The sequence below is a fragment of the Lagopus leucura genome, unplaced genomic scaffold (genome assembly GCF_019238085.1).
Source record: "Lagopus leucura isolate 7727_CA_CO unplaced genomic scaffold, USGS_WTPT01 125-15_obj-0_obj, whole genome shotgun sequence".
NCBI lineage: Eukaryota > Metazoa > Chordata > Aves > Galliformes > Phasianidae > Lagopus > Lagopus leucura.
Genome location: NW_024967085.1, coordinates 19046 through 46809, shown reverse-complemented (window position 1 = coordinate 46809; position 27764 = coordinate 19046). Strand labels below are relative to the sequence as shown.

Below are 27764 nucleotides of genomic sequence, written 5' to 3'. Positions count from 1 at the left end.
GAACTTCTAGCATCAGAGGTGTTTAAGAAAAGATTGGGTGAGAGACCCTAAGGAATTGGAGTAAGTTACTCTGACTTGAGAAGGTCTAGTTCTGCCCCTGAGGCCATGTCCATGACTCTGCCTAAGGTTTTTGTGAGCTGCTGTAGGTGCGGGGAGAGTAGGATAGAGAAGTGAGTATTACTGATTAAATGGGAGGCTACTCAACATCCTGACACAAACGAAGAAGAGGTCTATAAAAGCAGGCAAAACTTTCCTCAGAAGCTTTAATCTGTGACAAGCTACCTAGCCTTGAATTTAGATTATACACTTTCAAAATCTTAGAGAAGACTTGAATTTGAACTGCTGGAGAAGGTCAAGCATAAAGAACTGTTCACCTTCAATGAGTCAGTGCATACAAAAGGAGAGAGAAGCTTGTCTTTCCCACCCAAGGAAAAGTGCTCTTCAGAAGTGCTAGGCGGTGGAGAAAATTTCCCCTTAAACAAGTATTTCAAAAATGGTCTTCTAAGTTATTCAGTACCTAATACTTTGTGATTATTTCTCAGTGTAGAGGGAAGGGAGCAAACACTTCCGAAACACTGCATTGGCAGACGCCAAGGCAGAGAGCAACGTTTTGCTTCCATAACAAAAAGGATAAATATTCAGCTTTCTTTCCTCACATTCAGTGGTGTTTCACATAAACAGAAAAGTACCACTATCACTATTATTCAAGAAAATAACATAACTATCCTTCCTGGTGCACCTTGTTTTTATTCATTTGGATACGATCATATTTTGTGTGTGTGTGTCAGCACATGCCACATGACCATGGGGAGGGGGGTGGTTTAGTGTGCAGAATAATGTAATTACTCATTCTTGAATAAAAGGATAATTACTGTCACAGAAACCCACACAACTTGCAGATCTTTTTGTTCTTTTAAAAATTATATATACAGTATTTCCCACTTCCTAACAGGATGCATCCTTTTCCTTCTGATTCCCCCTCCCCTCACTTAAGCTGAGTTACATACATTCTGAGTGAATAACAGTGAATAACGAGGGATACCAGTAAATGGATATATAAAATATAAACTTATCTGGATTTTATAAAAATAAAAGTAACCCTATCTCTCTGGAGTCACTGTAGTGAGTCACTGTTAGTTAAGAAATTGGGTTGCCAACAATGACAAGATTTCTTCAAGTGTGACTTTCAGCAGCACACCTGGAAGAGGCTGGGAAACTAAGAGGTAGAGCAGAAGTATACAGACTGACCAGATGCAACTTAACTTTTAAAATTCACATCAATGGATCTCATGTTTTAAAAGGAGCGATAGCTGATGTGCATCCTGCTGCAAGACTCAGCACATAGGGCAGATGGCAGGCTAGGCAGTGTGAGAAGTGACCCGAATGACTGGGAACCATCGAATTATAGAATCATTAAGGTTGAAAAAGACCACTAAGATGATCCAGTCTAACCACCGACCCATCACACCACTCCCACTAACTCAGTGCCACATCCACATGGTTTTTGAACACTCCTGGGGACAGTGACTGCACACCCTCCCTGGGCAGCTTGTGCCAGTGCATGGCCACTCTGTGAGAAGAAATTTTGCCTAATATCCAATCTGAACCTCATCCACAGTCTCCGTCTGATGTTTGGGTGCCCTCCTCCTTCCCACCCTCCAGAAAGGTCTTTGGAAATGGAAGGAGTCACCATGGAGGGATTAGGGGGCTGTTAAAAGAGGAAAGACAGATTTATTTAAAATCTTTGAATCCCTATTGCCAGCACTGAAGCAAGGAGAGGAATTTCTTTCATTCTCTTGCTAGGTCTAAATTTATATATAGAGAGAAGCATCTGCCTGACTAGAAAACACTGGAACAAGAGAAGTGGAATAAATACTGGGAAGTGCTTTAACAAGACCTCTTAACATCTGCTGACAGAATAAGCCTACTCCTTTTAAGTGGCAGTGAGGCTGTGTGGAAGGCTTTCAAAGGCGCCAGGTGAGACTGAATCTCACAGACACAACTGTATCTCTATAAACAACTGTTTAGGAGTCATCACTTCTTATATTTTCAAAAGAAATAGTTTGAGAACATTCCTCCCTAGCAAATTCCCACTAAAGATATGTCTACATTGCAGTTATCTTGGTTTGATGCATAATTGTGGTACCATGATATCTAATGTAACCCATGTCATAATGTTTATTGGGAGTTTTCTCCTGCCTGTGGCTTCTACTGAACATTGGGTTGCCCCAGTTCCATTGCTGATAATAGCCTATTATGCAGACTAACGCTAACCCAAAAGTCTTTTTGGGCTTCTGCGTCTCATATGTGGACACAGCCTAGCAAAATCTGGACTGGGGAAAACACACTGTACTCAGATTACTGATATAGGTCTGGCAAATAATTCATGTTCCACGATGGTATTCTGAAGTCCCCATCTGACAAACATGATGCTCTGTCCCAAAAAGCACCACTTTGCCAGTTTCAGAAGCTGATACCTTGTTCCAAAGAGATTGTGAAAAGATGAGAGAAAAGGCTACTCTGCACCCCACCAAAAATAGCAGGCTGCCTGCTCCCAGCTGCAGTTGAAATTCCGTCTGTTTGCGATAACATCCTTAGCAACCAAAAACTGCACAAGACAATTCATGAAGGTGAGGGGTATCCAAGCTGCCAGCATTTTGAATCCAAGCTTTTCTCATAGGCCTCAAAAGCTGATTTTTTATAAAAATCTTGATTTTATTTAAAGCTCATCCAAGATATCTTTCTCGCTCACAGATTTAGCATATCAATGTTCCTGGGAAGTCATAATCATTGCTTTCATTCTATAGATTTCCTTGCCCTCCAACAACTCAGATTATGTGTTGTCTCAACGGTTCCCTTCAAGTCAGCTCTGACAGCTGAGTCAGACCAGAAGAATGGTTGAATTAAAAAGCCTGACAATCTTCTATCCCTTATTCAGCCAATAACATCATTTGTTCATTGATTGGAAATTAGGAAGGCTGGAAGTAGTTTTACTATTTTGTTTGGTGGTAATTTACAACTGCTGATTTTGTGCAAGCCTCTGTATTTCTCATTTTTGAAATGCCAAATCATTGCAGAAGGAAAACAGGAAAACCTGTAGTAAATTGCAGGAAGTGTCAGAGCACAACCAGTTTAACCAGCAGGTGCACCTGACCGGTGCTCACAGCACACGTGAAGGTTTGCTCTGTTGCACTGGGTTTGGAGCAACGTTTGCAGGATGCCACTTCTCCCACACTTGATAGACGAGCAGCTTCTGTGAAGCGAAAATAAGCGTGTCAGTCCTCCACTCTGCTCAGACTGCAGCCAGGACTCACGTTAGCCTCATGGTATGTTCTGCTGCTACCAAAATATTCTTCACAATTCAAAATTCGTATGGTTGCTCTCCTAATTTTCACTTAGCTTAGCTTTCAATCTTGGAAAATTACCCTCCAATTCTCTTGCTTTAACCAGGTGATTTATATTTAAAAAAAAAAGATTAATTATACTAATTTTCATGTCCCCACTTAAAGATAGTTGGCATTTGCTAACCTCTATCCTCTGTTAAATCAGTGTTGAACCCACTCCAGCTGTTGACAAAATATCTTCCAAATTTATTGAGTGGATTATTCATTCAGTAGGGCACTGCATCTGAAATAGTGTTTTTCAAAGCCTATTCACATTTATCTATCCTTGCCTTTGACACCTAAAACGTTGTAATAGCAAGATCCAAGGTACTTCTAGATATCCACCCATTTCACAAACACTTACTCTCTCAAGGTTGGGCCCAGAACAGGCTGTGTTTTCACAGGCAAATTGCGAAGGACTCCTGAGGCGTGTCTAAGAATGACTCCCATCACCTTGTGTCTACTCTTCTTCTGAAAGATGAGGAATCAAAATGCTTTGATCCAACTCTCTGATAAGTGCGCCTCTGAATATGTTAGAGATTTTGATTCACCATCATAACCTTGCTCTGCAAGGTTATAACAAGTCCGTCTGTTGATACTGTCCATGATCCCTGAATTATATCCAAACTTTCAAAGCTTCTTGAGTATTATCTATATCAGACTTCTCTGGGAAACACTGTCTACTTTGTTAAAAAAAAAAAAAAAAAAAAAGTGTTGAGTAAGAAAAATGTTGGCATTTTAAAAGATTGTTTTTCCAGTTGAAAGAATTCTTCTCATTTCCAAAGCTTTAATTCCCTACCTTACCAAACAAAACTCAGAACGATCGTTTGAGGCTGGCAGACCAAATTTTATTTTGGTATCAGGGTTCACATATCTTTTATTTACATTCTTTTTTGATATTATATATAATATTAAAATATCAATGTTAGGGGAATAGTCTCCTAGTACTAAGGCTTAAAAAAACCGTTTCTGTTTAACATTAGCTCACCATCAAATACTCTCTTTACTCTGAGGGACTCGAGAGCATTATATGAAAAAAATGCATAAGCATACAGAGCATTTCTTCAGAACACTGAATAGAAGAGAAATGACAGAATGAAAAGAGAAATTGCCCGTGGGCACCCCAACTTTTCATCCCATGCTAATTGCTGTCTGAGGGCTCAGAGGAACTCCTCAGATGCTGTGCACTCATTGCCTGTCTGGCCACTGTTCCCCAGGGTTACCAGCATGAAAATACAGGAGGGAAAACACAAACACTTTTTGACAAAAGAGCAGGTGCTTACAGAAACAGCCCTAACTGCAGAACAATAACAAAAGAGCAGCCATAGGGTGGATGCAAAACTGGCCAGAAAGCTGTGCTAAGAAGTTAGTTATCAATGGTTCACCATCGCATTAAAAGGGTGCATTGAGAGGGGTTTCCCAGGAGTCTGTCTGGTGACTGACGCTATTCAATATTTGCATTATCAACTTGGATGATGGAATAGAGTGTACTCTGTAAATTTACAGCTGACTCCAGGCCAGGAGGAGCTGGAAGCACTTTGGAGGACAGGAGGTGAAGGCTGAATGAGCTTTGAGAAATAGGAATGGTCTGACGAAATTTGGATGCAAAGTTCTACATTCATTTCTTCGTTTCAGCTGCATGAATACAGAATGGGAAATGACTAACTGCTTAGTAGCTTCGCAGGATCTGGAGTCATCACAAGCTGAATGTCAGCCAAAGACATCACGCGGCAGTAAAAAGAAAACACCAACCAACATGCAGGAGTGTGTAAACAGGATTGGGACATCTGTAAGACACAAGAAGTAATCCCTCTGCTTTCTCTGATGCTGGCAAGTGTGGGGTCTAGTTACAGGCGCTGGTTTTCATGATGTCATTTGCTCATTGGAAAGAGTCTAGAGGGACATGAGTATTGACAAGGGGTCTTGGAAAAGAGTCACTGAAAGGACTGCAATGGCCAGAAAAGAAGACTGAGGGCACTGAAAAAAATGAAAGACAAGAGGTAAGGCGACAAGTAGGCTCAGTTTAGATGATTGTCACTATTTCCTTGATGAATGTGATTGATGTTTTTTAAGTTAACTCTTTCCATGCCACTTTTTTGTCCCTACATCATGCACACACACACGAGGCTTTAAAAGTCACTGGTGTATTATCTTACTATGCAAACTTCCATGCTACTCACATCATTTCAGCAAAAAAACCCCATCTGTCTAGACATTATTTGTGGAACAACAACCAAAATTTAATGTTGCAGTTATTTCATTTTGTGCCTTCTTTTTTTTTTCCTTTCTCACACGCTTCTACTACACTCATATCTTTAATCACACCACTTTTATGTCTGCGTATCACCAGCCTTCCATCTTTTTCCCTGAAAATCCTATTCATATATTAATTCATTTCATTGTGATTTTCTCCTGCTGTGGACCCAGTCAGTCATCATTCCCAAGTCTCCAGCTGCCGGTGTCCCGATCATTTCCTTCAACACAGGGAATGGGAGAGAAGGCATCCTGGGAGGTCACCACATTCTGATCTCCTCAACACATCACCACATGACTGTGTTTAGATGCTTTTAGCTTCCTTTGGCATGCATAGGCTACAACACTTACTCTTCTGGTAGACTTCCAAGATTCAGATCGTGTTAACCATTTGCAGAAGTACCAACTTGTCTTCCTGGGACAGGCCCCCCAGGTCAGGGATTAAGGTTGAATCACCCGTACAAGCACCTCCGTTGCTGGCACATATGATTTTCCCCCACTTTTACCTCATGAGCACTTCAGTTAAAAATTTGCCTGTCAGGGAGATCTGTGGTCATGGAAACACATATGAACATGGTTAAGTGGAGTTACCTGTCTGATATGGTGTAACAGAACTCATAGGGCATGTCCTCTTAGCAGACACTATCCTGCCACAAGTTACCTTTCCACAGTACATAGGTCGCTCCGAAGGTAATGCCTTCTATTTATTTCCATGGAAACTGCTACAGATACAAAGAGCACAATAATACTGTTTTAGACAGCAAATTGTCAGCTACAAAGCACTATTTTCAACACAGCACCACTATTAGCTACGCATTTTTGCCAGTGATCACCAAGAACCTGCATGCTTCACTCATAAAAATCTGCATTGTCAGCTGGGAACGTGGCTTGTCTTTCACTGCCTTGTCTTGCCACTGTTGAAATGTACCATCCACCACCTCACTGAGCTCACACCCACTGTTGGTCTCCATAAACATTCAGCAAGTGTGGATGAAGGTCAATGGATGGGTCAATTTTTCCACATGAAGGAATTCAATGACATACCTTTGCTTCACACACACTTCCATGTCAGGCACCATCGTATCACACTGCCCCTCTGCAGCCATCTCTCACACAGCAACATGTAATGGGAAATTGGTGGGAAGGTTCAACTTCTACAGGCATGCCACCAGCATCCACCTCTGATGTCATGGGCCAAAATAATAAAATAGGAGACATTATTTTCAGAGCAGCTTTCATACTTATGGAATAACAGAGGTGAGAATTCCTCTGTCCTTTCCTTGAGGCTTGCCCAGTGCCAGACTTGCTGCTAGACTGCTAGAACTCACCAAAGTACACAGAGGAGAACTAACGATCCAGCCTTCTCTCTCTGTCTGTAAGCACTGGATACAAACAGATGTAAGGAAAGAGCTTGTGAACCATAAACATTTGTACTTCAGCAGACACTTATAAAGGCAAAGTAGGTCTCAGCACTCCATCTCCTATAGTTTCATAATCATGCCTTCTCATTTCTGAAGGAGTGTTAAGTCCTCTTAGTATTCACAGCACCTAAGCATCACCTTCATCTTGTATTCAAAGATCAACAGCTATTGATTCATTGCTTTGTTATAAATGCCTTTATTGTGCTACTTTTCCTGGACTACCTCAAGTTTCACGTAATTTTTATAACACTTGTTACTAAAAGAGTCAGTAAAACATTGCAAGGGTATCTGGTATCCTAACTAGTGTGCCCCAAAGACTCCGCACAGTGAAAGGTTAGTGACAGAGACAGACTGGGCACAGAGAGCTGGAAGATGGGAACAGAAAATATTTCCCAAGGTTATACAGACTCAGCGATGGTCCTTGAGGAAGTCCCAGGACCAAATCAAAATGCCTCCCCAGCTTGCTCCTGCTTGGTCCCTGTACCCAGCATCTGGCAACCCTGGAAAGAAACCTAAATACCCTGGGGTTTATAGCAGCACAATGTGATGCACGCCTGGCCTCTTTGGGAGTAGCCAAACATGCTGTATTTATAATTCAGTACCTCACTAAAAATTTCACTTTATACGTTTTTAAATATATACAGCATTTTAACATTGCTTATGCTAAGCACTTTCTGTATGCAGTTCATCTCACTGGTTCAAATGGAATGGCATTGTCTGCGAGGTCTTATTTCAGAATTATTGCACTTACACATTTTTTTGTCGTGCCACGAGATGTGAAGTCCAAAATATTTACCTTTCTGATTGTCAGTCTTTCCTTCACAGTGATGGTTGAGTGAAGACAGAATAGACAACTTGTTTTGTTGAATCAATAGAGGCATATTATCACAGCAAGATTATAATTCAGGTGTGTAATACCTGTATTTTACAGAGTACAGAAATGAAAGTGCCATGTGCCGTGTGTCACAGCAGGTAACTAATATCAACAAAGTACCAGAGACTATGTTCAAATACTGTTGTAGAGGTCTAACCTCAATCCACAAAAGCAAGGCAATTCAAAGTTAAGGCTAAAACTCTACCCGTAATTCACTCTGCTTTGGAACTGCATTATGAATGCAGCTCAACTTGTCTCAGCTATGCGTGGCTACATGTTGCTACACGGATGGGGAGAGAAAGCAAACCACTGTTATTTTTTTATGCAGATTCCAATAGATCATTATATATTGGTAAAAATAATGTTACTTAATATTTACATTTACCTGAGCGTGAAAACTGGGACTTTTTCAGCAGGCTGCAATAATTACAAATGCATTGGGACGAGCAGAATTTATATGCATGCGTATTCCTCTTTGCTCTTCCGAATATACTGGAGTTTTGTGATAGCAAAATTAGGGAAAAATCTGGTTAGTGAACTGTTTTCTGTAGGTTTCTGCATCTTTTTGAAATAAAAATTACTGAGAGCCTGAAAAAGGAATGGGTCCATATTGGAATCAAAATAAAAGAGCATCAACAGTACTCTGTGTTAAGAACATATTACTTTGGCCTGCCGTTGTAGGTAAGAAAATATATAGTGCAACAAATAAAATAACCTGTTTCCAGGTGAAAACATAGAGAAAAACAAAGTAAACTTAGGCACATCTCAAGTAAGATTTTTTTTTCTATAATGAAGATCACATTTTAGCAACGGTTGCTTGTGAAAACCAGTTGACCTGCCAAGACTGTGCATTAGTCCTGCAACCAAAATTTTTAGTCCCTGTTAAAAACAGCTGCCACAATGTGCCAACATCTGTCACAGCTCAGAATGATTTCAGGAAATTAAATTCTGCCCCAAGCTGCCCACTTCTCAGAGATATTAGTCATTTGCAGCTTCCTCTAGAGTTGTGTCAGGCCTGGCACTGGGGTTTTGCAGTTTGTCTGCAGGCACTGGGGTCAGCAAAAAGGCATGAATCCATCTTTTCCCAGGGGTATCATGGCTGTAGCTGTGCCACAGAAAATAAGGGAATGGAACATGTCGAACACTGCACCTTTTTTCTCTCTAGGGGCTTCTTTCTACCTGTGCTTTTTCCCAGGTCTGAACAATTTCAAAGCCCTGATAGATTTAACTAGCAGTAGAAAGTGAATGCCTATGAATGTTTATTGAAGATCTTAAGTACCAGTACCAAATCTCAGGAATTTAGACTTTTGTGTAATTAAAAAAAAAAAAAAAAGAGGACCTGACAGCTCAGTCCCAAAGATCTTGATCCAGGCAAAGCTTTGCCCTCGATTTGAATGGTGATTTTGACAATTTGAGATTGTGTCTGACAGATTCTGCTGAACAAGCAACAAAACATTTTCACTTCTTAAAGTGAAAATTCACATATGATACTCACAAATCTGTAGAAGGTGATTTACAGCTCTGTACATCTACAGCCAGGAACTAGTAACACTTCCAAGGCATTACTAGCTCCTGGTGGCACAAACCACACCTTTAAAGAAGCTGTCAGGTTTCTAGGCTGGGATAAAGAAATGACAAAAGGAGCTGTGACTGCGACCACCATCAGGACTGGTTGGTGCTGTGTGAGAGAAACCAGCTGCACCGGCCCAAACCATGCTTTGTTGCTTGCCTCCAAGCAATTGTCATCTCTGTAGAAAGCCGTGGCTCTTCTGAGACTCACTTGGGTCTTTAAAGTATTGTAATGTAATGAGGGGACTTGTTTGACTTTGCTATTGAAAAAATAATAGACTAAAATCTACCCATTTTCTACCACCATGTTTACATAAATCTCTCTTCTTACACCCCAGGAAAGATGCTGGGGAGGGTTTGCCCAACTGACACTGTTGGCCAGGATGCAGCTCATGAATGACAGTCTGGCTACTGGGAATAACCGAAGCTGTGAGGTGGGACAGTAAGTACTACTGCAGAACAAATAAAAACAAAGCTAGGACACCATACTGCAGATATTCATCCTTTGTATTTTCTCAAAGAGCATACCTAATCTACTAGCCCAAGTAGATTAGTAAACAGCACATCCAGCTTTCAAGGACCTTCAGTATGTCTACAGAGCTTGTGAGGTAAAAAAAAAGTAAAAAGGAGGGGAAAAAAGGAAGTAAATGATGGGATGTAAAGTAATAAGGAAAGAAAAAAGAAACCGAAGTATTATAGCTGCTTACTCTCTCACTGCTGCGAGGAAGATCAGAGAGGAGTCTTTTGTGACAGTTTTATTTTGAACCCATTTCACTGCTGAATATGGGAAGAGATTAGTTCACTGCTAATTGTGCTGTTGGTTTTGTGATTCTATGAAACCCCCCTAAAAGTCTGCATGCAAAACCAATGAGGTAGAACATGTTTGACAAGCTTAGTTCCAACATGACCAACGTAGCAGGAAAAGATTTTAAAATCATTGCCTCTCTTCAGTAACAATAGTACATACAAGTGTTTACAAGAGGATTAAAAGCTGCTTTAGTGAGTTGTATTAAAGATTCCTTTATCAGACAAGTTTTTATCGAAAAACCTGTTGGAGCACTATGCAGCTAATCAGATTCAAACAAGCAGGTTATGTTACTGACTTTATTTCACTTGCTTTAAAAAGGATGCACGATGTATCTGTATAATATACAGCATACATACAATAAGCCATACCTATTAACAGCCTGCCCAATTACAACAACAGCAAAAAAAAAAAGCTCCACAAGCAACGACCCCTAGCACCTGGTAATTAAAATTGCTAATCACCAGCAATTATCTGGCACAGCTTTATAGCAAGGCAAAACAGTTTGACCCTTTGCCCACTGAAAGAAGAATGTTTGCTGTCTATTGATAAGTGCTTAGGCAAAGCTGTGTTCGGCTCACATCCATTAAGTGGCGACTAATAGGAAGTCAACAAAAGAGCTCCGACATCTGTAGCAGGCACTTCTGGCAGGCCAGGTTGGGGAGCACAGGTGTCTGATGGGCTCCTGCCAAAGTCCTGCAGACAAGACAAGGGAGCCTGTTCCTCAAGAGCACACCGAGCTGCGTGCGACTCAAGACTGGCTCCTCTGCCACCAAAGAGTAAACACAGCTTCCAGAACAAAAGTTAAAACAATTCCTCCTCCTGGGAGTGGTTGCATGCTTTCAAACTCCAAGCATTCATATTCAGAAAGGTAACAAGTCCTGCAGATGGACTAATTTAGACAAAGACTTCTCTCTGCTTTATTAGGTGTGTATTTTCTGTTCTTACTAAGTATTGAATTAAAGATATAAAGATGTCTCTCTAATGTGCTCTAAGCTTGAGATAGAGAGTTTGAGATAAAGATTTTTTTTCCATAGGATGCTATCGTGCTCAAAGCTATAAAATACCCTTCCATTGTTACTGCTCCAGGAAGCTTTTGCTAGACATTATTTGAACTATAATAAACAACTCCATTAAAACTCCGAGTTCACCAATGACTCTTATAAGGTCCTGGATTAAAAGATCGATTTTTTTTTTCTTCCTTTTTTGAGAAAAAGAAGTAATCTTGTAAAAATATTGCAGGCTTCTAATAATGAAGTGACCTACAAAACCTGAAGGACAAAGCATCCTTTAATCACCCATGAATGCAAATTCCTTCAACAACAGGCACACGAAATGGAGGTTAAATCCTGGAGCAGTTGGGGTGCAGAACCAAAACACTGTAGCCTTCATCCCTTCCTTTAGAAAAGGGGCTCTTGGGGATCTGTCAAGTTGGAGTTGCAATGTGAAAGGACAAAGGATTGCTCCCAGCATACATATTTAAGTACACCAGCAATTTGGGGCACTTTGATTTGCACTTGCCATCCCCTTTGATTTGCACTTGCCATCCCCTTTGCTCCCTAGGTTCTCCAAACACCTTCATGTACATCTTTGTGCTGTGGCAAAAAGAGCAGTTTTGAAAATGGGAAGGAACACTGCTGTCATGACAGTAGATACCTACTAAACCAAAAGCATTAACAAAATCACTTCAACATGTTCTCTCTCTTCCTAATTCTTTCGTAAACTCACCTCCCAAACTACTTTAAGTTACTGGGTTTAGACACAAGTGAGCAGGTCATGAATAAAGCAGTAAGAAGATGCACCTCTGCAGTGTTTGCATCGATAACATTGCATCCTGGCAGTACATCTCTTGTTCACAAAGGACACTTCTCAGAATTCAGTGCAGCTCTTGTTTAACCCCAATACGAAGGAACAGTTTTACAATGGGCACCTATATCTCACTCCATCATGAGGTAATAACATAGCCAGAGCTTATATCCCAGCATAGGAGCCTGGAAACACTTCAAGGTCATCCAGTTCAGCTGTAGCTGAGGAGTTCTTAAAACATGAGTACTCTTTAGGAAAGCTGACTGTAATAATTTAAATGAAAGTTCAGATAACAGTGTTGAAAATAAACACCTCCCTACTCCCAAAACATAATAGAACAGACAAAAAAATTCCCCATATTCCACACTGACTTTTCATTTTGTAGGGGATAGAAGAGGAAGTTTAATTTTCTGTTTCAAGTTTTGCATGCTTGGCATATTCTTCATTACTTTCCAGTTCTTAATCATCTCAGTACTAGGATCATGAATCTCCAACCCCTCTGCCACATGTAGGGCCACCAACCACCACATTAAATGCTAAACCAGGCTGCCCAGGGCCCCATCCAACCTGGCCTTGAACACCTCCAGGGACGGGGCATCCACAGCCTCTCTGGGCAGCCTGTTCCAGCACCTCAGCACTCTCTATAAAGAACTTTCCCCTGACATCCAACCTAAATCTTCCCTCCCTCAAATTAAAACCATTTCCCCTTGTCCTGCACTTATCACCCTTTCAAAGAGTTGATTCCCCTCCCCTCTGTAGGCTCCCTTTAGGTAGTGAAAGGCTGCAATGAGGTCACCCTGCAGCCTTCTTTTCTCCAGGCTGAACAAGCCCAGCTCCCTCAGCCTGTCCTCATAGGGGAGGTGCTCCAGTCCCCTGATCATCCTAGTGGCTCAACTCTGGACCCTCTCCAACAGCTCTCTGCCTTTCTTGTACTGGGGGCTCCAGACCTGGACACAGTACTCCAGATGGGGCCTCACAAGAGCAGAGTAGAGGAGGACAATCACCTCCCTGTCCCTGCTGGGCACCCCTCTTTTGATGGAACCCAGGATACCATTTGCCTTCCGAGCCGCAAGAGCACACTGCTGGCTCATATTAAGTTTTTCATCTATCAGGACCCCTAGGTCCTTCTCCACAGGGCTGCTGTCAAGGACCACTCCATCCAGCCTTTATGGATGCCTGGGATTCCTCCGGCCCAAGTGCAGAACTTTGCACTTTGCCGTGTTGAACCTCATCAGGTTCATCTGGGCCCACCTTTCTAGCCTGTTGAGGTCCCTCTGAATGGCATCCCTTCCTTCAACCGTGTCGACCACACCGCTCAGCTTGGTGTCAACTTGCTGAGGGTGCACTCGATTCCGTCATTGATGAAGATGTTAAAGAGCACCGGTCCCAAGACAGACCCCTGGGGGATGCTGCTCGTTACCAGCCTCCACCTGGACATAGAGCCATTGATGACTACCCTCTATCTGCGGCCTCTCTACCAGTTCCTTTTATCCATCGAGTGGTCCACCCATCAAATCCACATCCCTCCAATTTGGAGATAAGGATGTGGTGGGGGACCATGTCAAAGGCCTTGCTCAAGTCCAGGTAAATGACATCGGTCGCCTTTCCCTTATCCACCGATGCCGTCACTCCATCATAGAAGGCCACCAGATTGGTCAAGCATGACCTTCCTCTGATGAAGCCATGCTGACTGTCACGGATGACACAACCATCCCTCATGTGGTCGAGCATATCATCCAGGATGATCTGTTCCATGATCTTCCCAGGCACAGAGGTGAGACTCACCGGCCTGAAGTTCCCGGGGTCCTCCTTGATCTCTTTCTTGTAAGTGGGAGTGATGTGACTCTTCCTCCAGTCATCCAGGACCTCACCTGACAGCCACAACTTTTCAAATATGATGGAGAGTGGCTCAGCAACCACCTCAGCCAGCTCCTTCAGAACCCTGGGATGCACACCATCCGGCCCCATAGATTTGTACACATTCAGTCTCATGAGGCGGTCTCGGACCTGCTCTGTCCTTACAGTGGGGGGGGGATTTGTCACCCCAGTCCCCACCTAGAGGTTTAGGGATGCAGGGCTCGGGAACGTGAGAAGTTCTGGAATCTTGTCCACCAGTGAAGACTGAGGCAAAGAACTCGTTCAGTACCTCAGCCTTCTCATTGTCCGTTGAAGCGAGTTCTCCTTTTACATTTACCAAAGGAGGCACACTGGCTTTGGCACATCTCTTGTGGCCAATGTACCTGTAGAACTTCTTCCTATTGTTTTTCACAACCCTCGACAAGTTCAGTTCCGCCTGAGCCTTGGCTTTCCTGATCGCACTTCTGCAAGCCCGGATGGCATCCCTGTATTCTTGCCAGGTGATACGCCCTAGTTTCCAGAGCCTGTATACACCTTTCTTTGCCCTCAGCATGCCCAGCAGGTCCTTATTGAGCCACACCGGCTTCCTACTTTCTCTGCCCACTTTTTTATTCAGAGGGATGGAGAGTTCTTGTGCTCTCAGGAAGGCATCCTTGAAGAATAGCCAGCTCTCCTCAACGTCTTTGTTTTTTAAGACAGCATCCCAGGGGATCTCAGCCAGCAGTCCGTTGAACAGCTTAAAGCTCGCTCTTGCAAAGTTCAGGGTCCTGACACCACTTTTTGCAAGGCCCACTTCCCTCGAGACCACGAAGTCGACCAGGACGTGGTCGCTACAACCCAGGCTGCCTCCAACCTTAACACCAGTAATGATTTCCTCTGCATTGGTGAGCAGCAGGTCCAGCAACGCTTCACCTCTGGTCGGTCTGTCCAACAGCTGGACCAGAAAGTTATCGTCAACACATTCCAGAAGCCTCCTAGACCTTTTCCAACTTGCTGTGTGGTCTTTCCAAGAGATATCTGGATGGCTGAAGTCCCCCATCAGCACAAGAGCCCATGAGCACGAAGCCTCCCGCGTCTGAAGCAAGAAAGTCTTGTCAACAGTCTCCCCTTGATGAAGGGGCCTGTAGTATACCCCTATCACCAGTTGACCTTTGTTAGACCCATCCCTAATTCTAACCCACAGGCTCTCAACCTGTTCCTGACCGTTTCTCTGAGGAAGCTCCTCACAGTGTATCCACTCTTTGACATAGAGGGCAACTCCCCCACCCCTCCTACCTAGCCTATCCCTTCTAAAGAGCTGATAGCCCTCAACGGTGGTGTTTCAGTTATGGGATTCGTCCCACCACGTTTCCATGATGGCAACAAGGTTGTACGTTTCCAAGCGCATCACAGTTTCCAACTCATCCTGCTTGTTTCCCAGGCTGTGTGCATTGGTATAAAGGCACTTCAGCTGAGCTTTCCATCTTACCTCCTTTATAGAGGATCTAGGCTTCCCTAGAACAGTAGCATCCCCAACTCCCCCCTGCCCCAATCCATCACTTTGTACCTCACCATCATCGCCTATCAAGTTTGGTACGAGCCCTCGAACGACCCGCTCAACCCCAGCAGGTCTGGTTTTGTCCCCTTCCCCCTTCATACCTAGTTTAAAGACCTGTCAATGAGTCCTGCTAGTTCCTCAGCTAAGATCCTCCTCCCTCTCAGAGACAGGCTACATCCATCTGCTGCCATCATACCAGGTGCCAAGTAAGTTGCACCATGGTCAAAAAAATTCCTGCATTTGCTCCAGCTTTTAAGCCATTTATTTATGAGGTGGGTTTTTTGGTACCACTCAGCATCCTGCCCTGCCACTGAAGGTATGGAGGAAAATACCACCTGCACGCCTGCTCCCTCGACTACCTGCCCCAGTCCCCTGAAGTCTTTCTTGATAGCCCTGAGACTTTTCCCAGCAACTTCATCACTGCCAGCCTGGACTATCAATAGCGGGTAATAATCAGAAGGACGAATCAAACCAGGAAGTCTCCTAGAAATGTCCGTGACCCATGCCCCAGGAAGGCAGCACACCTCCCTACGGGCAGGGTCAGGGCGACATATAGGGCCTTTGATTCCTCTCAGCAGGAGTCTCCCACAACCACCACCTTTCTGTCCTTCCGGGTGGAAGCAGTCTTGAGGCGTGGGGTCAACCGTTGTACCCGAGGCAACCTCACGGGTTGACCTCCCTCCACATCCCCATGCTCCTCTCCCTCAGGTTCCAGGGCCTCAAACCTATTACGCAGAGGCACCTGCGGGGCTGAGGACGGTCGGGATAGGGGATGCCTGCTTCGTCGAGCCGGTACCTGTTTCCACTCCTTCCCCTTTCTCAAATTGCTCAAAGGTGGAGGAGAGGACAGAAGGCTCACTGCAACACCGCTGGCCTGCCGTTTCCCCTCTCTCACCTGTTTACAAGGCTGCGGGGGGTGAGATGCTCCACGTGGTGCCTCAGCTACGCTCCCAGATCTTGGAGCTGACAGGGACTGGCACCACCAGTCTCCTTCTCGCACACCTTTATGGTCCTCAGCCTCTCTACCTCCTCCTTTAGTCAACCACCAGGCTGAGTAAGTCCTGTAGTTGCTCACATCTTACACAACTATCACCACCATCGTCTGGCACTTCAAAGGCCAGGCTCTGGCACTCGTGACAGCCAGTGAGCTGCGTACTAGCATCTCGTGTTGGGGCCTCAGTCTGAGTCTCCACACTCGTCTTTGCACCGGCTATCCTTTCAAGCAGGCACAAGACCTCCGTCTGGGTCTCCACGTTCTTCTTGGCTGCAGCCGTTTTTCTGCCTGAGCATGGGACTGCCTTCTGGGTCTCCATAATTTCTGTGGCATTAGCCTTCCTCCGGGGTGCAGCCATCGCAGACCAGCAGGTATAAACACTACTAAATAGCCTTCATGAGGTGCGCCTTATCAGCCCCGCCCTGCTGCCGGCACCGCTGGCTCTACCCACGCCTAGTTGCCGGGCCCTTAACAGGAGCCCCCGCACTTATCACTTACCCGAGGGCGATAACAGCCGTCCTTGAGGGGCAGTCCCGTGTAGGAGCGGCTTACTGTTTCTCCTCGATAAATCAGCCCCGGTGTTTCTCACACCTTGTTCACTGAGGCTATTTCTAGGCAAGAGGGGTGGGTGCACAGCCGTTGCCTTGGCAACGGCCCCGCCGCGTCGGCCGCTCTCGCGAGAGCTGCCCGGCCGAGAGCTGCCTGAGTGCTCTGTTCTGCTCTGTTCTCGCGGGAATCCCTGAGCGAGGGATCCCTGACCTCGCGGTCAGGCTGGAGCACCTCTGAAGCAGCGGTCCTCGGCGATCAAGCACTAGAATGATGGGTTGCACTAGGAATGGATGGGTTGGATGGATAGGAATGGAGCAGGCGTGCAGGTGGTGTTTTCCTCCATACCTTCAGTGGCAGGGCTAGGATGACTAGCACTAGGAATGATGCGTTATAAATTCTGACACTGCGTAACATTCAGAGTCTTTTGCTGGCACGTCTAATTCAATAATGATCCATAGCAGAAAAGAACTCTAGCGGATTTGTGTAGTCTATCCATCATAGAGTAAGTTACATTGAATGACTCTTCTCTAGGTTAGAAAAGGTGATTAAAAATGTGAAGATGGAAAGCAGGAATAGCTTTTCAGATACTCCTCTGACACATGGAGTCTGTGAAAATGCCAATGGAATTTAGAAGGTTTTGTTCAAATATGGGGAAATAGTGGCCAGTGACATTATGGAAATGTGTTTGTTTGGCAACAATTGCACTGAACAACAACAAAAAAAAAACATTCAAGTGACAAGCTAATGGAAAAGTTATCAGGGATAAGATATTCAATTGTTTTTATTTTTGCTCTCTTTTTGAGAGGGTGAATCGCAGCAGATAGTAGTGGGAGAGGTAAAAAGAAAAAAGTAAAATAAAATCATGGAGCAGTAAATTGACCACCCATTGAAAACTGCATGGTGCAATGGTGATATGGTGAGATAACAAGTAGCTTGTGTTGCCAATCAACCATTCATTGTGTTGCACATACGTACCTATATACATATAATATGTACACAACAGAGTGGGTGCACAAGTTCACCAAACCATCACTGCACAATAATTCTCTTTTCTGTGTAATTCCAAAACAAAAATCAACCCACCCATTTCTTCTTCCAGGTAAAAGCCTCACTATGCCACACAGGTCAGTGAATCCATTCTAGGCTTCCTTGGAAGAGAACTGCAGAGTCAAGTGCCCTCCACTGAAAATGTCTCAGCAGTAACTGCTAGACAATTAAACCAGGGGGACTTCCTGCTCAAGTGCCTGCTGACCATTTCTGTCCTGGGGAGGAAGACAAAATGGAAAAAGAGACGTTCCAAACTATTTGAATGCTGTGCTCCATTAGAAGTGCAGATGAGCTGTACTGTCCTGGGACAGAATGTCTCATAGGGCATTCCTGCTGGTATTCTCGCTGACAGCTTGCTAGCCCATGGAAGAGGAATTATCCCATTCTAGTAATCAAGAATATAATACTTATCTCACCACATTACCCAAGATGGACATAGGGTGCTAATGCTTTATGGAAAGACAGGCGCTTGCTGAGAAATGTGTTCCCTCAGGTTCAACACATCCAGTCATACTCCTTAAACACCAGGACCATCTCACCCAAATCAAAACCTCAGTGTATTTTTTCCATGTTTCCCCTCTCATGTTCATGTTTCTGAAGCTCAGGTGGGCTTTTGAATGACATCTGAATGACATACATTCATTTACTGGATAAGCAAAGGGATCATGGAGGGAACGTAGTTTGTATTGTTAGTACACGAACATACCAAGCAATTTAGATTTTGCAGAAAAGTAAATATTTCACCTGAATAAGCACGAAGGCACTTCACTGGCATGAGACAGAGGGCTAATAAGCAGCTGAGGAATTGCTGCAAAAGAAATCAAGAATATGAAGTCGAGATTCCTGTTCTATTTTGTTCGTTTTCACATTGTTTTCAAATGATGATCCTGTTCATCCCCAGAAATCTCCAGAGTAAAGCAGTAGCACAGAAAATTACTAATGTGCTGGCAATATTTATTCTACACAGCCAAAATTTACTCTGTCTCCATCATGCCTATTCCCTCCTCTTCTTCTTCTTCTTCTTCTTTAAAGTCCAAATGCATATTAACTGACTTTCTTTTTTTCCTGCTGGCCCTAAAAAGAAACAAAAATATGAAGAAATTTGGCACCATGCCCACGTTCTCCTACTGATTGTCAGATATCAGATCTTTGGCACACTGTGACTTAATCTAGCCACTGCTCTCTCAGTCCCCTATCTGGTACTGAAGGAACACATTTACCTCCACAATTCTCAGATACAATTCAGTGACATGGTTTGGTTACCAGCTCAATTTCTTCCTGTTTCAATTGCTAATGGTTGTTAAATGAATTTTGTGCACACTTCACCACTTTTATATGTTCCATAACTGTCTCTTGACACACTGACTTATTTTACCTTTACCATTTGAAAAGAAAGTTTTGGAGTATTATCTGGATGAAAGGCAGACAAAATTGTTATTTGCTTCCCATGAAAAATCTTCATCCTGTTTAGATACCTTCCCCAGCTGCTCCTTAAGTTCGGACATTCAGGAGCTCTCTGACTACAATTTCTCTGCTTAAACAGAAGTCAAATTGCTTTTAGAAGAAAGGAGGAGGATTTTGGTCAAAACTCCATTTACTGTACAGGTTCTCATTGGCTCTGAACATAAGATACGTAACAGCCAGGGTGGCATGGCTTTTGCTTCTGCTGTGCCTCATGTCACCCATGACCTTTTAGACCAAGAACAATGAGAATTCAGCAGCAAAAAGAACAAAACTGCTGGGAAAAAAAAAAAAAAAAAAACAAAAAACAACAAAAAAACAACAACCCCCTTTTACCATTGCTCAACTGCTTTACCAACTCAACTGAGCTGCCAATTGAAAGATCATGCAAGGACTGAAGTCTGAAAAAAATCACCTAGTGCTCAAAAATGTTCAGGCCTGACAAGCGCACAGCACAGCTCCTGCCAGCCTGAAGCACACATAGCTGCTTGCATTCATACATGGGTAGGAATCAGTCACTCAGGCAGCGTTTAGTCCCTGAGCTCACAGTAATTGTGAACTGGCACCAGTGGTCTCTGTAATGCTGGTGTTAGGGCATCAGGCTGTACCTACCACAACTCAGAGCCCCAGGCCAGCCGGAGATCTGAGAAAGCACTAGAGATAACCAGCTACATGCCTTCCTACCCTCAGAAAGGGCCCAGAGCCAGCGAGGCCACAAAGAGCGTTCCTGTGGAGAACAGTCTCCATGGTGGCTGCCTCTGAAGAAAGCCATCTTTATGAAGAGTGTGTCAAGCAGAGATTAGACAACCATCAGTACGTAAAGAACATGTATGCTTCCAGGCCTATGCACTAATGTCTTCCAGTTTACTGGGTTTTAAGTGTCTTATTTTCCGGTAACTCAACTATTAGCGTGCAAGGAAATGGAGAGAGAACTTAACAGCAGATGGAGGTTGACTGGTGAGGGTCAGAAGTGTTCTTATTGGACTGATCTTTCTCTCCAGCTGTGCCACACTCCATAGCAAAGTATTTTGCAAAGGAACATCCTAGAACATCCAGAAAGAAACTTCTCTGAAGGGTTCTGTGGAACACCATTACTTAGATGCAGTGCCCTTGTTAAGGGACATAATGAAGAAAACAGCTTCATGAAGAAAGGCAAAGACTGCAGGAGATGACAAGGAAGAAAAAGGAGAAGTGTGGAAACAAGTTAAAAACAAAAACGAATTAAAAAATAGAATGTGGAATGGGAAAGACAGCCAAGAAGTGATGTTAATAAAAGGTACTGGATAAAAGCCCAGAATAGAAGTACAACAAATAGAAACAGCTAGCAAATGTACACATAACAGAGTGTAAATCCACAGCAAATGACAGAGACTTTCCTCCTCTTGCAGACAGAGCTGAGCAAACACTGCTACAGGCAGGTTTTGAAAAAATGTCAGCACTGAAGCATCTAGAGTATAAACATGCACCTCTGGCCAAAAGACAGAGCGAGATCAATGCTACCTGTGAAGTACTGAGAAGGGAGATAATGTACAGAATAGCAGTGTGATTTAAATATTCCAAGCAGCATTTTGGAAGACTCCTCACAGGAGTAGGAAGGAATAACAAAAGTCTGAAAATTAGCTATTTGAGTAATTTGTATGAAGTTTCATAAAACATGCAGAAGCCAAGAACCTAAAAAAAAAAAACAAAAAAAAAAACCCAAAAAAACCACAAACACACAAACGTAAGTCTCAAGAGTTCCTCATGGAGACGAGGAATTCATAGTTACTAGTTAAATAGAAAGCCAATTTTGTGATTTATCAAATACTCAAATTTTTGTTTTTAACTGTGAATTTATGTAACTGAAAATGTGAATTATTTGTTTACTCTGAAGTGTTTGTGAACTCTTTGCTAAAACACCTTATATTCAATAGACAGAATTTCAACTGTGAGCCTTAGTTTCAGTTTAGTCATAATGGCACAACTACTTCCTGGCTTGATGAACCTCATTTCTGCAACTAGGAGAGATTTAATGAGCCTCTGAAGAGAGTAGATTTAGGTATGAAGGCTGCTCCAAAAGTAATGCCTCCTATGTTACAATATTGGCCCACAGCAGAGGCAGATGCTGGTGGTATTGCAGTACAGGTTGCACCTTCCCACCAGTATTTTTTTACATTTGTTGCTATGTGACAGATGGCAGCAGAGGGTCACCCTAACAAAGTAGCATCTGACACAGAAGTGGGTATAAAGCAAAGGTGTGTCACTGAATTCCTCCATGTGGAAAAAAATGGCACCTACTGACATTCATTGATGCTTGGTGAAAAGTTACGGAAACCAAACAGTGGATGTGATCACAGTGAAATGGTGGGTGGTGCATTTCAGCAGTAGCATCTCTGCTGGCACAGATTTTTATGAGCACAGCATGCAGACTCCTGTTTGCCACTGGCAGAAGCACATAGCTAATGGCAGTGATTACATTGAAAAAGTGCTTTGTAGCTGAGAATAATAATCTTGCTTAGCACTTTGAGACACTTACCTATTAAACAAGCTCATGTAGAGAGAAACATGTTCATATATAATTGGAGGTGGAATAGCTTCAAGAGAAAATGCGTTCTTGTTCCACAGTGTGGCATCCTTCCATTTGAAAATGACAAGGGAGGCCAAAGTTAAAACAAAAATAACTAAAGGGAAAAGCTATATAAAAAGGTAGGTAAAACAAAAAATTGAAAATTAATTCAAAAATTGTAGCAGATAAGAACATGGAAACATCTTGAAAGTTCCCTTTTATGTAAAATAAAAGTTCTCAAAAGAAGTAGGTGTCCCTGTTGAACAAATTTCTGATTCCTAATCTCCTTAGCGTGTCTTAAACCAGTGAAACAAGATCTGAAAAAGCAGCTGAATCACCATTTTTGATTCCTCTGACAGAAAAAAAGCCACACTGAATTCCTTCCTGTTTTGTTCAAATCTACCCACAGTTTCACAGGGCAGTTTTCATAGGGCAATGTACTCTCCTTTCCTTAGGTCATCTATGATGACAAGTTTCAAATACGCACTCAGAGACATAAATACACTGAAAATTTACATGAAAGTGATGAAGACTCCACAAAAACAGCCTAACACTTTTAACTTTGTTAATAGACAAGTCTTGCATCTCTCCACAAATAATTGCTTGGACTGGCAGAGGGCAAGCCAAGAAAATTTCATCTCAAGTCACAGAAATTTAACAGAAACACGAACAGAAAGAAATAATGACATACAATGAGAAGGATTATGTACTGTTCACAGGTAGTATAGGCATCACTACCTCATTAAGCTTAATCTGAGCCAGAAACTTTCTACAGAAAGATTTTTTCATCTAGTTCCTAGACAAAAATCTAGACAATTTAAGTTAGAAATAAAGCCTTCGGGCATACATTTTTTTGCCTATACTGTACAAAGTTTCCCTTCTTTTCAATCAAGACTAACAAAAGTCCCTAATCCCTTTGTCTCAAGCCTACAGCACAGACCTACTAGCCACTGCCGGTGTGTCAAAATAAACAAGGTCCTCAATTTCATTTCTGCACCTCAAGATGCACCTGAGTAGAAATGTCCCACTCACCTTTTCTTACAACTGCAAGAAAAGAAGATAGAGATATGCTTTCAGAGTGTTTCAACAAACTCAGTGTCTCAGGAAAGCTCCTCTCAACACGTGCTTCATTCTCCTTCAAGATGACTACTAAAGCTTAGTGTTAGCTACTGGACTGTAACACAATGGAGCATACAGCAATGACAGCAAAATCCTATGCAGCAGCAAGAGGTTTTGCTCTCACACAGCAGCCACCAACAGAGAAATAAGGAAAAGAAGCCACTTACCTTTAAAATACCTCAGATATACAGACACCTCCAACAAAACACCTACACTTCCACTGCCAACCCTTAAATGGAAGTCTGGGAAGGGGTGGATCCTGGTTCCACCCCTTCCAGATAGTGAGGCACACTGCTTGCATCTGTGCTCCTCTGGGTAGGTCCTGATTCCCACTGGGTGCTCAATCACTGTTTCAGGCCATGACTTAGCATTTCCACTGTTTGTTAAAGTAAATTTTGTACTCATCTGATGGTGGTTTTGGGAGTGGTGAGCTGTAATTTTCAAAAATGCCAAAATAATGCAATACAGCCCTGAAGCTCCATCAAGCAGAAGGTTGGCTGATGAAAGCAGACACCTCCACCTTGCACAGGATAACTCAAGTATTAAAAGCAACAAAACTATTATATGCAGCTGTGCAATGGAAAGACCACTTTATGGAAATGCTGTTCAACTCTAGTTTCAAGTATGTCATAAGAGTGAAAAACATGCTATATAAAAGCGCCTGAGATGCAGGATTAACATACAGAAAAGGCAATAAAGGCTCTGAGGTCTCTCAAACCACTTTTTTTTTTTTTTTTTTTTTTTTTTTTTTTTTTTTCCTTGAGAGAAGCTTAGAAGTTACAGATGGAGAGGCTTAAAGAACTTCTCAAGCAGCTGTTTAAGCTGTTTGTTAAAGTGATATAATGTTCACCACTTGGTTACCGGTAATGAAGCTGAAACTGCAGTTACAGAGTGCTTTAGCTTTACGTCCAAGAGGTGAAGGTATTTTGCAAGCCAGAGTGATTTTGCTATACTGTTACTCCCATTTATGAAGTGCTCTAATGGCAGCTTTCAGAGAACTCGGTGTACCAGTCGTGCTGGTTTAATCCTCAACTTGCTGAGGATTTAATGAGCAATGTGTGGGGCTTAGAGGAAAAGTACTCCTCTTTATACACGTAAACCTCACGTGGGTGTCTACAACCGAATAAATTCTTGAAAAACACTGAGAACAAACATTAACTGATTGAATTTTCATACTGCATGAAGTTCCTAGCCAGGCATGACTGATCATGTTCAGGGTAAAATATGAGAATAAAATGGTTGTTGCTCTATTTACTCAAAGAAATATAGAATGTTAATACAAAACAGAGCAGATTTCACATGACTGGCAAAAATATAGATGTGAAAAGAAAAGCAATTATTGCTAAAATGGTTCAGTGGCCTATTCAGTTCAGCAGCTCTGTGGAAGTGATTTAAATCTATGCCATTTAGATATTAGGCACTGCTGGAAGAAAATAAAAGCAATGAAAGTTTTTACATTCTTCTCTCCACAAACATCACGGTTAGCTTTCACCTATAAAACATTAGTTTAGGTTTCCAAGAGTAGGTAATTAAGTGCTTACAAATACACTGCCCTTACTAGTGGAGCAGCAGCAGTGAGATGCCCTTTCAAACCATACCTGAGAGTAAGAACTGAATGTATTTAGTGCTACTATTTGACGTTTCAGAACTGAAATGAACGAAGTTCCCATTCTATCTTTACATCTGAGGATTCACAATCAAAAATATGGCACATCATAGGAAAAATCCTGATAAGACTTATTTTATATTTGTGATAAATAAACCATTATCTTAGGTTGCTCCTGATTTAAACTATTCAGAAATCTGCCTTCATTACATGTGCAAATACTTAGGCTTCTGTGAGCAACAATAAATTTGAAATAAAATCAGACAGAGTAGGACACATCTCATTTTGTTTCATTAAAAAAATGGAGAACACATCACTCTTCTCATTTTTAAGAATGTGAGAGGTAGTTGCTCCATCCTTTCAGACACCCAGGACATGAATTAGATGCTTGAATTTATTTCTTGGCAATGAGGAAACAAATCTATGTGTGACACAAGAGCTGCAGACTGGGAAGCATGCCTCTAACCTAACCAAAGCCGACAACATAGCTCTATAGCCTGCTGGTTACAACACTAACTTAAGTTTACATTAAACAGCCAAAGAGCAACATATGATTCCAGATTCATCCAATAAGGTTACAGGCTGAGCCAAATAGTAAAGTGCAGGGGACAGAAAGCAAGATGTTTTTTCCTTGTCTGATACTCATGGACTCAGCCTGCTGATAGCAGGATGGTATTCTGAAAGTACATAGTGATAATTATAGTTAACTGAATGGGCTGTGGCAGACAATGAAGTATATTTTTTTTCTTTATGTTTATGGGCTTTCTTTCACACTGTCAGTTGTGTTTAAAAAACAGTTTTGCCTGACAAACAAGACCAGAAGTGGTCTCAGGAAGAAACAGGAATCAAGTCATACGGAGGTGATTCACAATTATATGATTTACCTCACAGACTGCACAAGACTATGAAGTCCACGTCATTATTTGCATCTTGCCTAGAATTGAGGGAGGTCCTTGTAAGGAGGATTACCCTGATGACTGTTCCTGGTTGTGACCACTGCAAATGTTGTCCACCACTGACAACTTTGATACTGTTGAAAAGGCACTGATAGCCATTCTTGGCTTCTCCAGGCAGCACAACATTTATTAGAAGCAAATTCTGCTAGACAAATAACTACAGGAAGAAGTGCTCTTTTCTTTATTTCTTGTCTGATTTGCTTTTAAGATCTCTTTACATCTATAATTTCTTATTACATGTGTTACCGTCTTGCTTATGCACCAACATCTTACCAGCAGCCCTGGTACCTGAGTTGTGTCCCTGCCTGAGGAACCTGAATCACACTTACATTTCCATAGACACAGCTGACTGTGAGGAATGCCTGGGTTTCAAGCCCATACGTGGCCCCCACATGTTCATATGTAAGTAGAAGTATCCTGATTTATAGCTGAAATCCAGCAAGTAACTATAGAACACACAGATAGAAGAAGAGGATGAGGGATGTGCATTCTGAACCATCTAAGAGTTTGTGGTTTCTGTATACCAGCAGCCTAACTATTGTCAGGATATTTATAAGCAAGACAGAAACACCTCAAGAAGAGATCTGAGAAAATGGAATTAATTGAAAATTTGGATACCCACACATGGGAACACGTTAGCAAAAGTGCCAGCATAGGTATAATGCATATAGCAACAGGGATTGCTATATGTGGGCTGGTTTAGGAGATGAGAAGTCAGCAATGCACAGCTGCCCTTGGATTTCCCAGAGGCAGGTACATGTTGGGTGTTGTGTGGTGTTGATAGGCTTTCACCAAAGCTCCCATGGGACCTGTTTTACAGATGGGGCTAGATTGGGACTGAGCAGTCTGAGGAAGGTCTGAGAAGGCCTCTGACCACCAAAAGTTTGGTTCAGGGCACAATTCTATTCTCATTAGTTTCTAGAAAGTCACTTAGCTACTTCAGTGGAGTTGATAACACCTTATAAGACAGCTCCATGCAGCATTGTCCGCAAGCAGCTCTCTTCTGCATTCACAACAGCAATGGGGACACTGAGGTTTATCGTGGCTTAGAGCATAATCCTGAGGCACAGTGCCTTGTCTTACTCCTTAATTATTCACTGCCATGCATTCCTTGTTAATTTATATACAGAAAGCTAATCTCGCTGGAGATCCTGTGCCACAGGTACATCAGGTTATTACTGTGACATGTTACAGCTTATGAATTCCTGTAGTTATCATTTGTATTTGCTACACATATCCATTGTGTAGTAATGTAGTAAATAAATGGTTTTAAGATTAAAATTGAAAATATCCAGAATATCCAACCTACTCTTTAAGTTTTATTTTTGTTTCCTGTGTTTGCACATTTATACAATGCTCCAGGTAAATGCTTCCCCATATGCTTTTTTTTTTTTTTTAATCATTGCCATATTATCAGGGTGTGCAATATAATAAACAGGTCTGTTAAAGCACCAATGATGTCTCTATTGGCAGACTTATAAAAGAGCTCGGTGACCTTGGTTAATTAGCCATGTAATAAACCAGAACTGAAAGAGCCTATTCCCACAAACCGCAGCACAGCACCACTCCACCCCCCGCCTGTCAGAGCCGCTCTGAATGGGAAGTCAGCAGACGCCATGCAAAGTGCATCCACTTAGCCTTGTAGCCCTTTTGAATATATGCAAAGATTAACAAAGAAATTTCCTTCCAGCCACTGACTAAGAAACAGTCTATAAAACAAAAAGATAAGTTTTCTGAATACTTCTGCCAGTTATTTCTCTTCTCCTACTGGCTACTACTGCTTACGTTATGTTTAGTTAAATGCACGTTCAGAAGTCTCAAGTAATAGTTAAAAAAAATATATCAAAATTTCCTCTGTCCCTTTCCAAAATGTTTTCTACAAATACTGTTTTGTCATCGCGTTTATCTCAGCTATTCTGAATAGAAAAAAGTCCCGATCCCAATTAAAGAATAGCTAATATTGCATTTTCCAAAAAAATGTT

General features: G+C 42.4%; 1 long non-coding RNA gene across 2 annotated transcripts in view; it reads right to left on the bottom strand.

The window, feature by feature from the left end:
* LOC122192947 overlaps positions 1–23468 on the bottom strand; it is a 40853-nt gene extending 17385 nt beyond the window's left edge. Inside the window, exons 1-4 of one of the 2 annotated variants that reach the window (XR_006182751.1) lie at positions 23388–23468; positions 22072–22169; positions 18840–19169; positions 17883–18310 (exon numbers count right to left, since the gene is read on the bottom strand). This is a non-coding gene — a long non-coding RNA (uncharacterized LOC122192947). Of the gene's footprint in view, positions 1–17882; positions 18311–18839; positions 19170–22071; positions 22170–23387 lie in introns of those variants that run through there. The other variant, XR_006182750.1, reaches the window with a different exon arrangement.
* Positions 23469–27764: the final 4296 nt, after the last annotated feature.